This window comes from Triturus cristatus, chromosome 9 (genome assembly GCF_964204655.1).
Source record: "Triturus cristatus chromosome 9, aTriCri1.1, whole genome shotgun sequence".
In the NCBI taxonomy this organism is placed as follows: domain Eukaryota; kingdom Metazoa; phylum Chordata; class Amphibia; order Caudata; family Salamandridae; genus Triturus; species Triturus cristatus.
Window position 1 is genome coordinate 1,010,272,933 of NC_140592.1, and position 13,008 is coordinate 1,010,285,940.

The following is a 13,008-nucleotide window of genomic DNA, read 5'->3' on the forward strand; positions in this document are numbered from 1 at the left end:
TGGCACTTGGTACAGCATCAGCAAGCTACTAATCAAGCAGAGGTCGGAAGCAGAAATTGAGAAGGCTGTAACAGCAGGATTCTTAGACTAATGGTAGTAAGCGATGGCACAATGGGGGCATTCATGGGATGATGTTTGTCATCTCTAGTATAATACTGGCCCTTGCATAATGGTAACAATTCCTGGCATACTTTTAATGCCCACGGTTTGATGGAACTCCCTTCTTTCAGACTACAGAGTGTGCCATAATGGAGATGATTCCTTGTATATTGGGAACATCTTTTGAACAAACATGCCCACCCCTGATATAATGCTGGTTCTGGTATAGTGGTATTAATTGTAGGCAATAATTGAAAGGTTTGGCATGATGTGGCGCATAACTAATAGTATTCCCTACATCGTGGTGGCAAGTGTGCATATTCATTCACATGCATTGTTATGCTGATACAATACTTGACAAGTTCTGCAACAGAAGTCCTTTGAGTCTTATTCTGAAGATTTCAAGTCATGTCCCAATACTCTGTAGGCAACTAAAACAACACCCATTCATCCATCCCTTCATGTGTTCGCTTCTCAACATACCCATTCATGTGTCCATGAAATCATTCATTCATCAGTCCAAGCATCCATCCATGTGCCCATTTATCCACACATTCCAGCACTCAAACATCCATTTTTCCAACAATTGATTAAATCCTGCAGTCTTTTACTGTCCTGCACCACTACTTACAACAGAGGTCGGAGTGGGATGGGAACAGGGGAACTACGTTCCTAAACTTTATAAAATTGATCAAAACAGTTCCCATACTTTTTATTTAAAAAACAATCGTTTCTGAACGGTTGATAGGAGAGAAGGGCTCCTTAACCGTGAAGTGAAGGAAAGGTGAGGCAGCTAAAGAAGGAACAAGCTACCTCTCTAGGGTGAAGGTTACCAAAAAGAAATGTAAATGTGTGCAGTTGTTTAATTTGCAAATCTGAAGGCTGCTTGGGGGCCAGTATAGGCTTTATTTCATTGACAAAATCTTGACTTCGTCTTTTCAAAATAAATCTATAAAAAGCTTTGCACTGGCTACAATCAGCCCATTACTGAAAACATAATTACAGGACATTTGAAAGCACTGTAAACATTTAGACAAAATATTTTGGCACATTTTGCAACAGCCTGTGTGCAACCTATCATACTGTATGTAACACAGGTTTTAAACAAATGACTCACTTAGTCCACTGTGCTTTCTTTCCCAGGTTTGGGCTTCTTAGCACTATAAATATATGTCACTATTCCCCAAGGGCACTGGCCAGGATTCAGATCAGTGTCATCTGGATACATCCACAGATATCACACATGATTGCATTAACTAACTGAACTGTCCAACCAGAAAAATGCATTTCCCACAGATGAATTTAAGTTGCATTTATTTTTCATGTGAGGTGGGTGCATTATATTTTAGATGCAGTTACCTGTAGGTCAAAGCCTAACAAAATATTTACAAAATATTTTGTTCTTGTAGTCACATCTCTTACCCCACCTGAAACTCGCTGGCCACGACCCCATTGTACTCAGCCTCACAGTTCCCATACTTTGTTGCTGACTTACAAACTCAACAATTCACGAACAAGCACTTCATGCATTAAAAAAGGCAGACTTATCATTTTTGTCAATAGTTCCTTTCCTTACATTACGTTTGTAGTACTCCATTTACCATTGCGAAAAAAAGTACCAGATCGGAAAGTAAGACAGTAAAACCAGGATTAGAAACAATACTCACACCTGAGAGAGGAAATTCACCTCATTCCCTTAAATCAAACAGGCTTTGGGTCAGTAGCAAGCACCACAGATAATTTGACTGCTCTAGCCCTGCTCGCGGAAAAATAATCCAGAAGAAAGATGGCTTTATATACTTGCTTTGTAGAGCTGACCAATGCATTTTATCTGTGGCAAAAACTCACGGCCTGGAATATCCCACTGAATCTACTTAAAGTAATACAGATGTTGTGCTCGGAAAACTGGGCCAGGGTCATCCTTGGAAGTAACAGGGGTTTAACATCCAAAATCCAGAGAGAGAGAGGGGTCAAACAAGGGCGAGTTCTGGCCCCAATTTAATTGAATTTATAACTAGCAGACTTGAGCATACAACTAGATTCCATTCGCTCCACCCCCCAAAATTAAGCCAACAACTTATTACATCATTTCTATATGCCAATGACATTGTCTTACTGAATTTATCAGACATAGGCCTACAAAATCGAATGAATTCTTAATTCCAATTCTGCACTTCTTTCAAGCGGCGCATGAGCCTCGAGAAAACACAGGTAGTTGTCTTCGGGAATAGGGTGATCTGGAAGAGAACCTAGTATTGTGGAGGAAGCCCCGTGCCCAGAGGAGGGATTTGCTGGTATCTAGGCCTATGGTTGAAATATGATTGGTCCCACTGCCTGCAATAAAAGCACAGTTTCTGCCTTTGTTGACGTACAGCTTAGACACCTTCCAGGGAAGTTTGCAAGCTTTCTGAATAAAGCCAAGAGTAAAGTGCATCATCTCCTGTTCAACTTACTGCACAGCGCCTCACCGGCACAGATCAGACTTGAATTTGGCCTACAAGAAGGTGCCCAAGAAGGGGCACACCTCAAATATGCTTCTTTATTAAAGCAGGTTAAATCTAACACACTAAGAGGGTTACCATGGGAATAAATCGCGCTCAGCACAACTCAGAAAACAAACAGCTGGTCAGAACAAAATAACAGCTTCAATCGAGCATCTGGAAGCAGAACAGCTTTGGAATACTAATCTGTTGCACCAACTGTTTAAGTGCTTAATGAATAAACAACTAAGACAGATCTTCCGGTGGGAAAATAAAGCAAAATTCAGATCGAGCAAACACGCATAGATGACAATTAAACTCTACAAGGCCCCAATCCCGCAATCCTACATTAATTCCCTCCTGAGAAACCACTTGAAAATTAAAGTGCTTCAAGACAGATTTGGAATTTTTCAGACAACTGACGATTTACCAAAATAGTACCCACTAAGGGAGAACAAGGCCTGCAGGTTGTCATTACCCACGGGCAGACTTTGTGCACATACTGTGCATCTGTCCGGTCTTACTCTTCTGGCACAGAAAGTATTTTCATAATATTTTCAATTCAAATAGCATCAGGACCTACCGACAAGCAGCACTGTTCTGTATGAAATCGACATCGCCACAAAGAGCAATCAAATAAATCTGCCAAATCGACACCAACCATCACAAATACAACCTTGAATAGTGAAGACTTCTCCGTTTTCTTTACAGACAAAGCAAACGCACTGGAGAGGGAGCTCAAAAAAGCAGCTGAAAACATTGAAAGAGATAAGGACTTCTCAATGGAACAGCAGAATCAACAAGAATTAGAAAAACCAAAAAACAATGCTCAGTGGTCCGGATTTAAGCCTGTCAGCGAACTAGACATTGCGAAGATCTTGTCAACCACTAAACCTAACAATCACTACAACGATCCCATACCGGCAAAGTGCTGGTCTGCGATAAACCACCTGCTAATCCCATCATGGACAAAGGTCATAAACGCTTCATTGTCACAAGGCCAAATACCGGCCTGCCTAAAAACTGGTCAAGTCATTCCCCTCTTAAAAAAACCTACAGAGAACCCTTCTGATCCTAACAACTTTAGACCAGTAACAAATATTCCCATGCTAGCCAAAGTACTGGAAAAATGTGTCCAACAACAACTGAGTCCTTCATATTTCGAAATTCAATCTTTTAAATGATTTCCAATCCGGTTTCAGACCAAACCATAGTCCTGAAACAGCAATTCTGCAGATAGTAGATGACGCTTTACTGGCACTCGACCATAACAAAACATGTCTCCTTATCCTGTTGGACCTGTCGTCGGCTTTCGACACTGTGAACCATGAAAAAATAGTCGATCGGTTGAAAAACAGAATGGGTCTAGAGGGAACTGTCCTTAAATGGTTTAGATCCTTTCTCGAGAATAGATCGCAAAAATTCATAGTCAACCAAACCCTCTCAGGCCCAACCAGCAACAATATCGGAGTTCCGCAAGGGTCAACACTATCTCCGGCGCTATTAAACCTATACGTAGAGCCACTAACTGATATACTACAAAAAGCGAACATTTCTTTCCACATGTACGCCGATGACACCCAGCTGTACATCAAGGTCACATCATCTGAAGAGATAAAGACCATGAACCATGCACTATCGAGAACCATCCAATGGTTAACGGCTAACCACCTGAAGCTAAACCCCCACAAAACAGAATTCCTATTGATTACACCCCAAAAAAGCAAATCAAATATAGTAGGATGGACCAACACTATCACTGCTCTAAAATGTACTCCGAAGATTGTCGACTCTCCTAAATCTCTGGGAATTACTCTGGACAAAAACCTGAACATGTTAGCACACATTAACTCAATGGCAAAAAACGCCTGTTTCCATTTAAGTTACCTGCGGAAACTGAAACCATTCCTAAATAAAACAGATCTCAAAACAGCAGTTCAGGCACTGGTCATATCAAGGATTGAGTATGGTTGCACAACTTTGGCCGGGCTCCCCAAGATCTCAACAGCACCACTGAAAGCATGTCTGAATGCTGCCACAAGACTTATATCTGGATCCAAAAAAATCGACCATATCACCCCTCACTTGAAAGCCCTTAACTGGCTGCCCCTCGAAGCAAGAATTCAATTCAAGTTGGCATGCATCACGCACAAAGCATTTCACCACAAAACTCCAGTTTACCTCGCAAAAAAACTCACGCTATCAGGAGGGTGCCGATTTTCCAGGAGCCATGCAGACCTTCTATTGAAACCGGCTCGCTTTTGTAAGAAAAGAACTTATGATAGAGCATTCTCCGGGGCAGCTCCAAGAATCTGGAACGCTATCCCCACTAACATTAGAAGAATTCCTTCCATCACAGCATTCAAAAAGGAAGCAAAAGCATTCTATATGAGGAAATTTCTCCCATAAGTACATAGAGCAAAATCTTTGTCACTGTCTACAAACCTATCATGACTACTCCATGTGCCCGCTAGCTGCTCACTAACCTTATATGGGCCTGTATATACATGTTCAAAATGTAGTCTTTTACTTTAAACTACTCATGGTAATTCAATATGTGTATATATTATCTTTTGCTGCCTAATGCTCTGTTCTAAACTTGGTAGGCATCTAATGACTTGTAACGTATTCAGTTCTGTTTCACCGAAATTCAGCTGTAAAGCGCTCGGATACCCTACGCAGGGTCATGTTCGTGCTATAGAAAACACTAAATAAATAAATAAATAAATATGAAATCGACATCGCCACAACCTGTAGCCTGCTTTGATACATTTCTACTTATAGTGGATCAGTTATTAAAACAGAACAACCCGGATCTTGAGGGAAACGTACAGTCTGGGGACTGAGCTCAAAGCCTTCTTTAAAAAAACTCTGGCCATCGGGAAAGCCCCTTCATCGAAATTGGCTATTAAAGCAGTATTGTCATCTTATACAGTTGGGTGCCCAAGAAGTGAATCGAGCGAAAGGACCACAGGACGAACTGTACGCAAATCTGCACAAACTGGTTAACTACTGCCTTTTGGCCCGACGACTAGAGAAGACCTAACCTGCTGTGCTGATAAGTTCTCGATCCTTGCCCTATTTTTGCATAGGTTTAGTTGTTGTGACTAATGGGCGGGATGTTTTCAAATTGAATGACTATGCTGCACTAGTCTGAACAGGCTTTGTTGAAGTCAATCTAGCGAATTTGCACAAATTGGCAAACCATTGCTGATTAATCCCGATCATAAGAGATATTTATCTGACTTTCTGTATTGATAAGGACTTTTCCCTTTTAAATTTGTGGACTGGAGGGGTGTGGCCAAGATGGCGGAGTGAGATGATGCATACACAGGTCCCTCTTCTCCAGCCCCGTTGAAACACCGTGCATTCTCGGCACCCATGCTCCCTTGGGGGTGAATTTGTTGCCCCACAGCCCTTGGGAGTCCGTGAGTCCCTTTAAGCTCCTCGGGTTCGGATGAACAAGTGTGTAGGCCAGTGTCTGCCGAGAGAGCAAGCGGCGGACCCCAGCAACACCGGGAGAGCGGAAAAGACCCAGCATCGACAGGCTGCAGGCCGAAGGGAGTGCCCAATCCTGGTTAAAGCGGCAGGCACCCGCCGGTCCGGCCCACGACAAGAGGACACAGGGAGGGGCAGACTTGGTGGTCCCTCGTGCCCAGACAGTGTGTGGAGGCTCCCACCGCACACGAGGCCCTGCTGGCTGGGCCTGTGAAGGAAAGAAAAAACGGTAACGGGGTGGGACTGCCGCACTCATCAAGGTCTCCCCCGCCTCGGCTCCGACATAGCCCGGCGCAACTACAGCATACGCACCTACCGGTGGTGGACTTGATGCCCCAAGGCCTCCGAGGAGCCTGGGACCTCTTCTGGGACACCCGGGCCTGGAAAGCGAAGCAAGTGGGCGGCGCCTTCCAGGTAAAGAAGCCGTGAGTCTCGGCGGCGTTGGAGGTGACGACCGAACTATCTGGTAAGCCATAGGGCCGAAGGGGACAGAAGGTGCAGGAGGCGCCCTCCGACGAGCCGGTTTACTCTTCAGGGCTACCCGGGCCCAGACAATGAAGCATGCCATGGGCACAGCCTGCCTGGCAAACGATTATGTCAAACAACCAGAGGGATAGAGGGCTTATAACGATTATGAGCCGCGGTGGCGTTGGAGGTCGCGACCACTCTGCCCTGGTAAGCCACAGGGCTAAAGAGGACAGCAGGTGTAGGAGACACCCTCCCCCCAGGGAATGCTGTGAACCAACCCTGCAGCCACGATGACCAGGTGCATGGAGGCAGACCGTGGAGGCCTACACAAGAGCAGGCCGAGCACACTCGGTGAGTGGGGAGCGGCAAGTGACAGGGGAAGTAGACTGAACTTCGAAAGCACACAGCCAAGACTAAACCTAATGGGCACACGGGTCTGCCTTCCCCTCCTGTGAAGACGGAGGGGTCAAGACCCCATGGAACCAATTAGAAGGGGCATCCCTTGGCACAGCTGGTACCCCAGAGCCTGCCTTACTCGATTCCACCTAATTAGGACCACACAAGGAACTCCGTTATCAAAGAGAGGGACCTCCTTGGCACTGGAACGCTCCCCACCGAGCCTCCACATCGATATTCAAGTGACTATGTCCTCCCCTAGGTATAGGAAGGAAAGTGGGACCTCCTGTCTGTGTAAAGCTGCTTTTGTCGTGATAGAGGCCTCCCCTGCTCTTGGGAGTACGGAGCTGGAGGTGACCCCGCTGCAGGAGACGATATGGCAGCACCCCCGGCCATGAAAGATTGCTCCCTGAAAGACATGCTCACCAAGTCCTCTGCTCCCCCGCTGCGGATTGCCCCTGCCCCACATGCAGCCCCCCCGCCTCCAGAGGACGAGGACAGAGGGGAGGCACCGTTCACCCGGACATATCTGAAGACCTTTTTTCTTCCCCCAGGGAAGATCTGCAGTCGATCAAGAGAGATCTGACAAATGATCTGCAGGGGGTACGGAAAGAAATCTCGGATATTGGGCACGTAGCGGACGCCCTGGAAAACCATGAGATCACCAGGGACGAGGAAACTGAGCAGCTGAGGCAGGAACTCATCTGTCTCACAGACCAGCAGATTGACCTTCAGGCCCACGCTGAGGACCTCGAAAACAGATCAAGGTGCAATAACATCAGAGTCAGGAGCCCCCCGATGGCTGGGGAAGCAGGAAATGAGGAGGAATACGTCACCGCTCTCTTTGCCCAGGTCATGGGGGACACGCAGGCATCTGACATCTGAATAGATAGAGTCCACTGAGTGGGCCCTCCCCAAGCTGCGTACCTGCTCAATCCGAAAATCTTCACATGTGTGCACAGCTTCCCCTTGAAGGGATGAATCCCTCGTAGGGCCAAAGATGCCAAACCGGTACACTTTCAATGCCACCCACTTCAACTCTTCCATTGATCATACTGCAGAAGCGGAGAGAATTCCACCCAGTGACTGCCTTTCCATGAGAACACTATACCACATACTCGTGGGGCCACCCTTTTCTCTTGGTCTTCACCTGGGAAGGGAAAACTCACCAACTGCGCTCCATCAGGGCGGCCTGTGATCTTCTCCAGATTGAGCCACTGGAAGGGCCCCTGGGGAATGCGGCGAGATCTAGAACCAAGGCCAGTCGACGGTCTCGATGGAGATGGAAATCCCAGGGCAGAGGTCTCTCGAGACCGGACCCAGCTATGATGGCCCAGGAGAGGAAAACAGTGCTAGAGAGTCTCGCGGGAGACCTGGCACAGGAAAACACTGACTGAGATGCTGGAGCTGCACCTCAACCACTGCATGGGTGCATGACAGACGCTATCCCAGGGCTGAGAGGGGGGGCCCCCCCTGGAGGTAAATGGCCACCATACACCCCAACTTCTGTTTTTCTCCTGGAATGGCTTGGGTCGTCCATAAAGTCCTGCCCCTTCCTGAGACTCTGTTCTTGTTTGTTATGTACCAAGCTACACTAGCACGGAGGGTCTCAGAGTCTGGGAAGTTAGTGTTTCATATACAGAAGCTCGCACACCTTAGGGGCTCCCTTTACACTATAGTACAGCTCTGGGGGCAGAGGGCCATCAGCTGGAATATATAACACACAGAGACACACAGACACACACACACACATAAAGGGGCTACACACACACACACACACACTCCCCCCCCACATAAAGGGGCTTAATAACCCGGTCAAGAGGAGGGCCGTTCTCTCATACCTAGAGCACACTGGTGTGGATATCTGTCTTCTTCAGGAGACCCACCTCCATTCGGTGGAGACTGAACCGAGATCCCTCTCTGACCACTCAGCGCTCATAGTTGAGTTCCATAACCCCCAATGGAAAGATGCCTGTCGGCAATGGAGGCTCGGGAAAAATTACTGCAAAGACCCAAGGTGGTCAGGCAGACCAAGAAAGCTATTAGCGGATGTCAGAGGGTCTCACCATGTAAACAGGATGTATGTACCCCAACCAACACCGGTCCAACCATCTCCTCCAGGTATAGGGAATCCAGAAACAAAACCATGACGTCCGGCAAAACGGGAGGATAACCCCTCCCCGCATCGTGTATCCTCACAGGGAGAAAGGCACTGGGCTGATGCAGAGGAAGAACAGATAAATGGCAAGTAAAAAGGGACTGCCTCAGCGAGAACAAGAGAGCGAGTTGGATGGACAGAGGAGACGCGGGAGAAACAGAGCGAGAAGAAGAATTGGGAAACAGCGCCCGAGACAAAGACGCCGAATCCGAAGAAGACGACAAACGGTGGAGTGAGGAGTGGTGGCAGCCACATGAGGACACTGGAGAGCGGCCGCAACTCAGGAGAGTTGCGGCGGAGCCGGTGAGTGACAACGGGAGGGGTGAATAGGGAGGTGGGACTGAGGGAGAAGGAAGGGAAAACGGGCAATTGGTATAACGCATGCACGAGATACTGCCTCAGGCTGAGCACCTTTCTGATTACAGGACACAATATAGAGATCCTGAACTCAGGGATATATTTTCCCACTACCTTGCCTTAAACCCAAAGGAGACAGGCTGATCAAGTAAAGCCAGATTTCTACACCCCACCCCAGGCAACATGTGAAGAAGCATTCCAGGTCCTATTATCTTGTTTTTTTTGTTTATCTTGGCACCCCCCCTTTTGCCTGCACAATTCCTTTCTTTGTGGATTATCAGCACCTACTGGGTGTGGTGAAGGGTGCGTGTCTTTTTGAACTTCACCACGTACACTTACTGATTGCTCCCTCTTTTTCGTCTCTCAACATGAGCCTCCATGGGAGACCACTGAAGAAGGGAAGAGAAGGAAGAGACCAAGAACACCACATCAGAAGAATCCGAAGGAGGCCCCTTGAGGAAAACAGAAGCCCGCAACAACCTTTTTGTCTGAACTTTCCCAATCACTAAAATAATAAAAGACACCGTCAAAATTAAGAGATATTTACAGCCTCCGCGTCTGTTTGTCTGGCCTGCGCTTCCACTGTGACTATATAGACCTTAACGATACCCCCGAAATATCCGCATCCACTCTTTGGGATGCTCTGAGGGCGGTCATCAGGGAGGGAGTGTATAGCTCTCTCAGCAGCCAAAAACCACCAACAAAAGCTAAAAAGGGCAGAGCTTCAGATGCAGGTCAGAGCATCAGGGGGGAGCGTATAGCTCTCTCAGCGGCCAAAAACCACCAACAAAAGCTAAAAAAGAGCAGAGCTTCAGAGGCAGGTCAGAGAATTAGAACACATTCATCACCGCACCAGGGCTCCCAGGATATGGTGCGACTTGGACACTGCACGGAAGCAATTGGCAAGCCTAGACCTAGACAGGGCAGAATATTCACTCCTACACCTAAAACATTCCTTCTATGTGAATGGTAAATGTGGAAGGCTTCTTGCTACCAAGTTTCGAGACCAGAGGCAGTCCAATAGAGTGAACTCCCTCCTATCTGGAGAAGGAGATCTAATAGAAGGCGATGCTCAGATGGCGGCTCGCTTCAGAGAATTCTACGCGAGCCTGTACTCGGAGCAACTTATCCCCCCGGAGGCCCCATTGCGCTATATCAGTACCGCGGCTACGATCCGCCTGACTGACACCCAGGCAGCCTCCCTTGATGACCCGATCCGAATTGAAGAGGTCATCTCAGGCATTTCCAGGCAGAAATCTTTGAAATCCCCGGGTCTGGATGAGTTCTCTTCGGGCTTTTATAAAGCCTCCTTCTCTGAGTTAACCCCAGTCCTTAACGGACCTTTAATGCTATCACAAGCACGGCCACTCTTCCGCCCTCGATGCATGAAGCAACTATAGTTGTTATTCCCAAGCCTGGGAAGGACAGACACTTGTCCGCTAACTATCGCCCTATTTCAATCTTGAATGTGGACACAGAAATCGTTTACGGGAATCCTAGCAGCACGCCTTAACCCCTTTATGCAGGGCCTGATAGGCCCCAACCAAGTGGGTTTTGTCCCGCAGAGACAATGCGCGGACAACACCAAAAGGCTCCTACACATTATTGACAAAGCTACCCATAGGGAGGGGTCTAGCATGTTGCTTTCGGTAAAGCGGAGAAAGCTTTCGACCGGGTCCACTGGCCCTTCCTGGAAGACACACTGAAGCGCTTGGGGAAAGGTTTCAATCCTGGGTCCTTAGCAGCTATGGGTCCTCAGTAGCCTCGGTGCGAGTGAATAGGCAGGGTTCCGAGAACTTCCCAATACGCTGGGGCACACAGCAGGGCTGTCCCCTCTCATCCCTCCTCTTTGCTCTATACATGGAGCTCATCGCGCAGCAAGTGAGAGATCACCCCGGGATCAAGGAAATTCCTCTAGGTGGGGAAGAGCACCGGATTAGCTTATATTAAGACCACGTAATGGTCATGCTGGACAACCCATGCGAGAGCTTACCCCATTTTCTAAAAGAGCCTGAAGAATTTGGGCGGGTGTTTGGGTTACCGAATTAACCTCCACAAGTCCCATACTCTGACCATCTCAGTATCCCCTCCTATAGTCGAGGTCTTTAAACAGACCTACATGATTCGCTGGGTGACCGAGTCCATCCCTTACCATGGAGTTCAACTGGGCCAAACTCTGGAGAGAACGAACGTCCTTAATTACCAAAAACAGACGAAATGAATAAGCACCGAGCTGGATCAATGGCGGCACTATTCGCTGTCCCTGCTGGGCTGCGTCGCAGTCTTAAAGATGCCCATCCTGCCTAGAATACTCTTTCTATTCCAGCACTTGCCCTTGACTCCCCCAGTGGGCACAATCCCGGCCCCGCAGACCGCCCTACATCACTTTGCTTGGAAGATATTCCGCTCTGACAGAAATGTCCCTTTGGAGACAGAATTCCCAAAGACTCTTGGCAAGACCTGCCAGAGGTTTGGACCTTGTGCCTCCAAGACGGTTTATGTGCCTGGCCTCTGAAAGATTGTCCATCCATAAGAGGATTGTGCATTTTAATCTGTTTTTTACAAAGGTATGGATGGCAAAGGGAACTGCAAGCATGTCTTAACAATGGATGTGCAATGACGACTCTTGAAGAGTCTATGTACCTCCAGTCGAGAGTTGGCCACATCTTGCACCCTACCCTGTCCGACTGGCATCTGATTCCAAGACAAGATCTGGGGCGGCAGAGAAAATCGTTCTCCTGTTCCAGGCATCTAAGTGACTCTGTCACCAGAGGAGTTCTTCTCTGGACTCTGAATCCATGCTTACTCGGTTCGGGTAAGCCAGACCTTTGTGAAGATGATGAATCTTCACTCTCTCTAAGGCCGGATAATGGAGAGACCGGGGAAAGATGGCTTGAATGCAGGAAGCTAACAGCTGAGCTGGATATCTGCTGGAACAGTGGGACAGAGATAGGGCATGACGTATCTCTTTTTTTTATCAAGGCAACCTTTTGTTGTGGAAGTTGGAGAATTGATAGACAGGTGTCTATTACAAAGTCCAGAAATTCCAGGTGTTGCGAAGGATTAAGCGAGGATTTCTTAAAACTGATGAGGAAACACAGTCTTAGGAGAATATTTTGACACAGATGTAAATGAGCTAGGAGACTGTCCTTGTTGTGTGCCATAAATAAAAAATTGTTGAGAAAAATAATGAGTCTGACTCCCTGAGCCCTGAGAAAGGCTACCACTGGATTGAGAATCTTGGTAAAACAACAAGGGGCTGAAGAGAGACCGAAAGGGAATGCCTTGAAGCGGAAAAAGGATGGGCTCACAGAAACTGGAGATACTTCCTGTAAGATGGGTGAACTGGAACCGTCAAATAAGTGTATTGGAGATCCAGATGCACAAACCAATCGTCTTGAAGGAGTAAGTCTCTGAGATGGAAAATAGTCTCCATCTTGAAGTGATGATAAACTACAATATTGTTGAAAACCTTCAATTTGATGACTGGATGACATTTTTTGTTCTTTTTGAAACACAAGAAATGGAGCTGAGGAAACCTGAAGGATTGAA

At 47.3% G+C, this 13,008-nt stretch overlaps 1 protein-coding gene across 1 annotated transcript in view; it reads right to left on the reverse strand.

Moving 5' to 3' along the window:
* SAMD15 (sterile alpha motif domain containing 15) overlaps positions 1 to 13,008 on the reverse strand; it is a 109,423-nt gene that overhangs the window by 56,638 nt on the left and 39,777 nt on the right. The window lies entirely within an intron of this gene.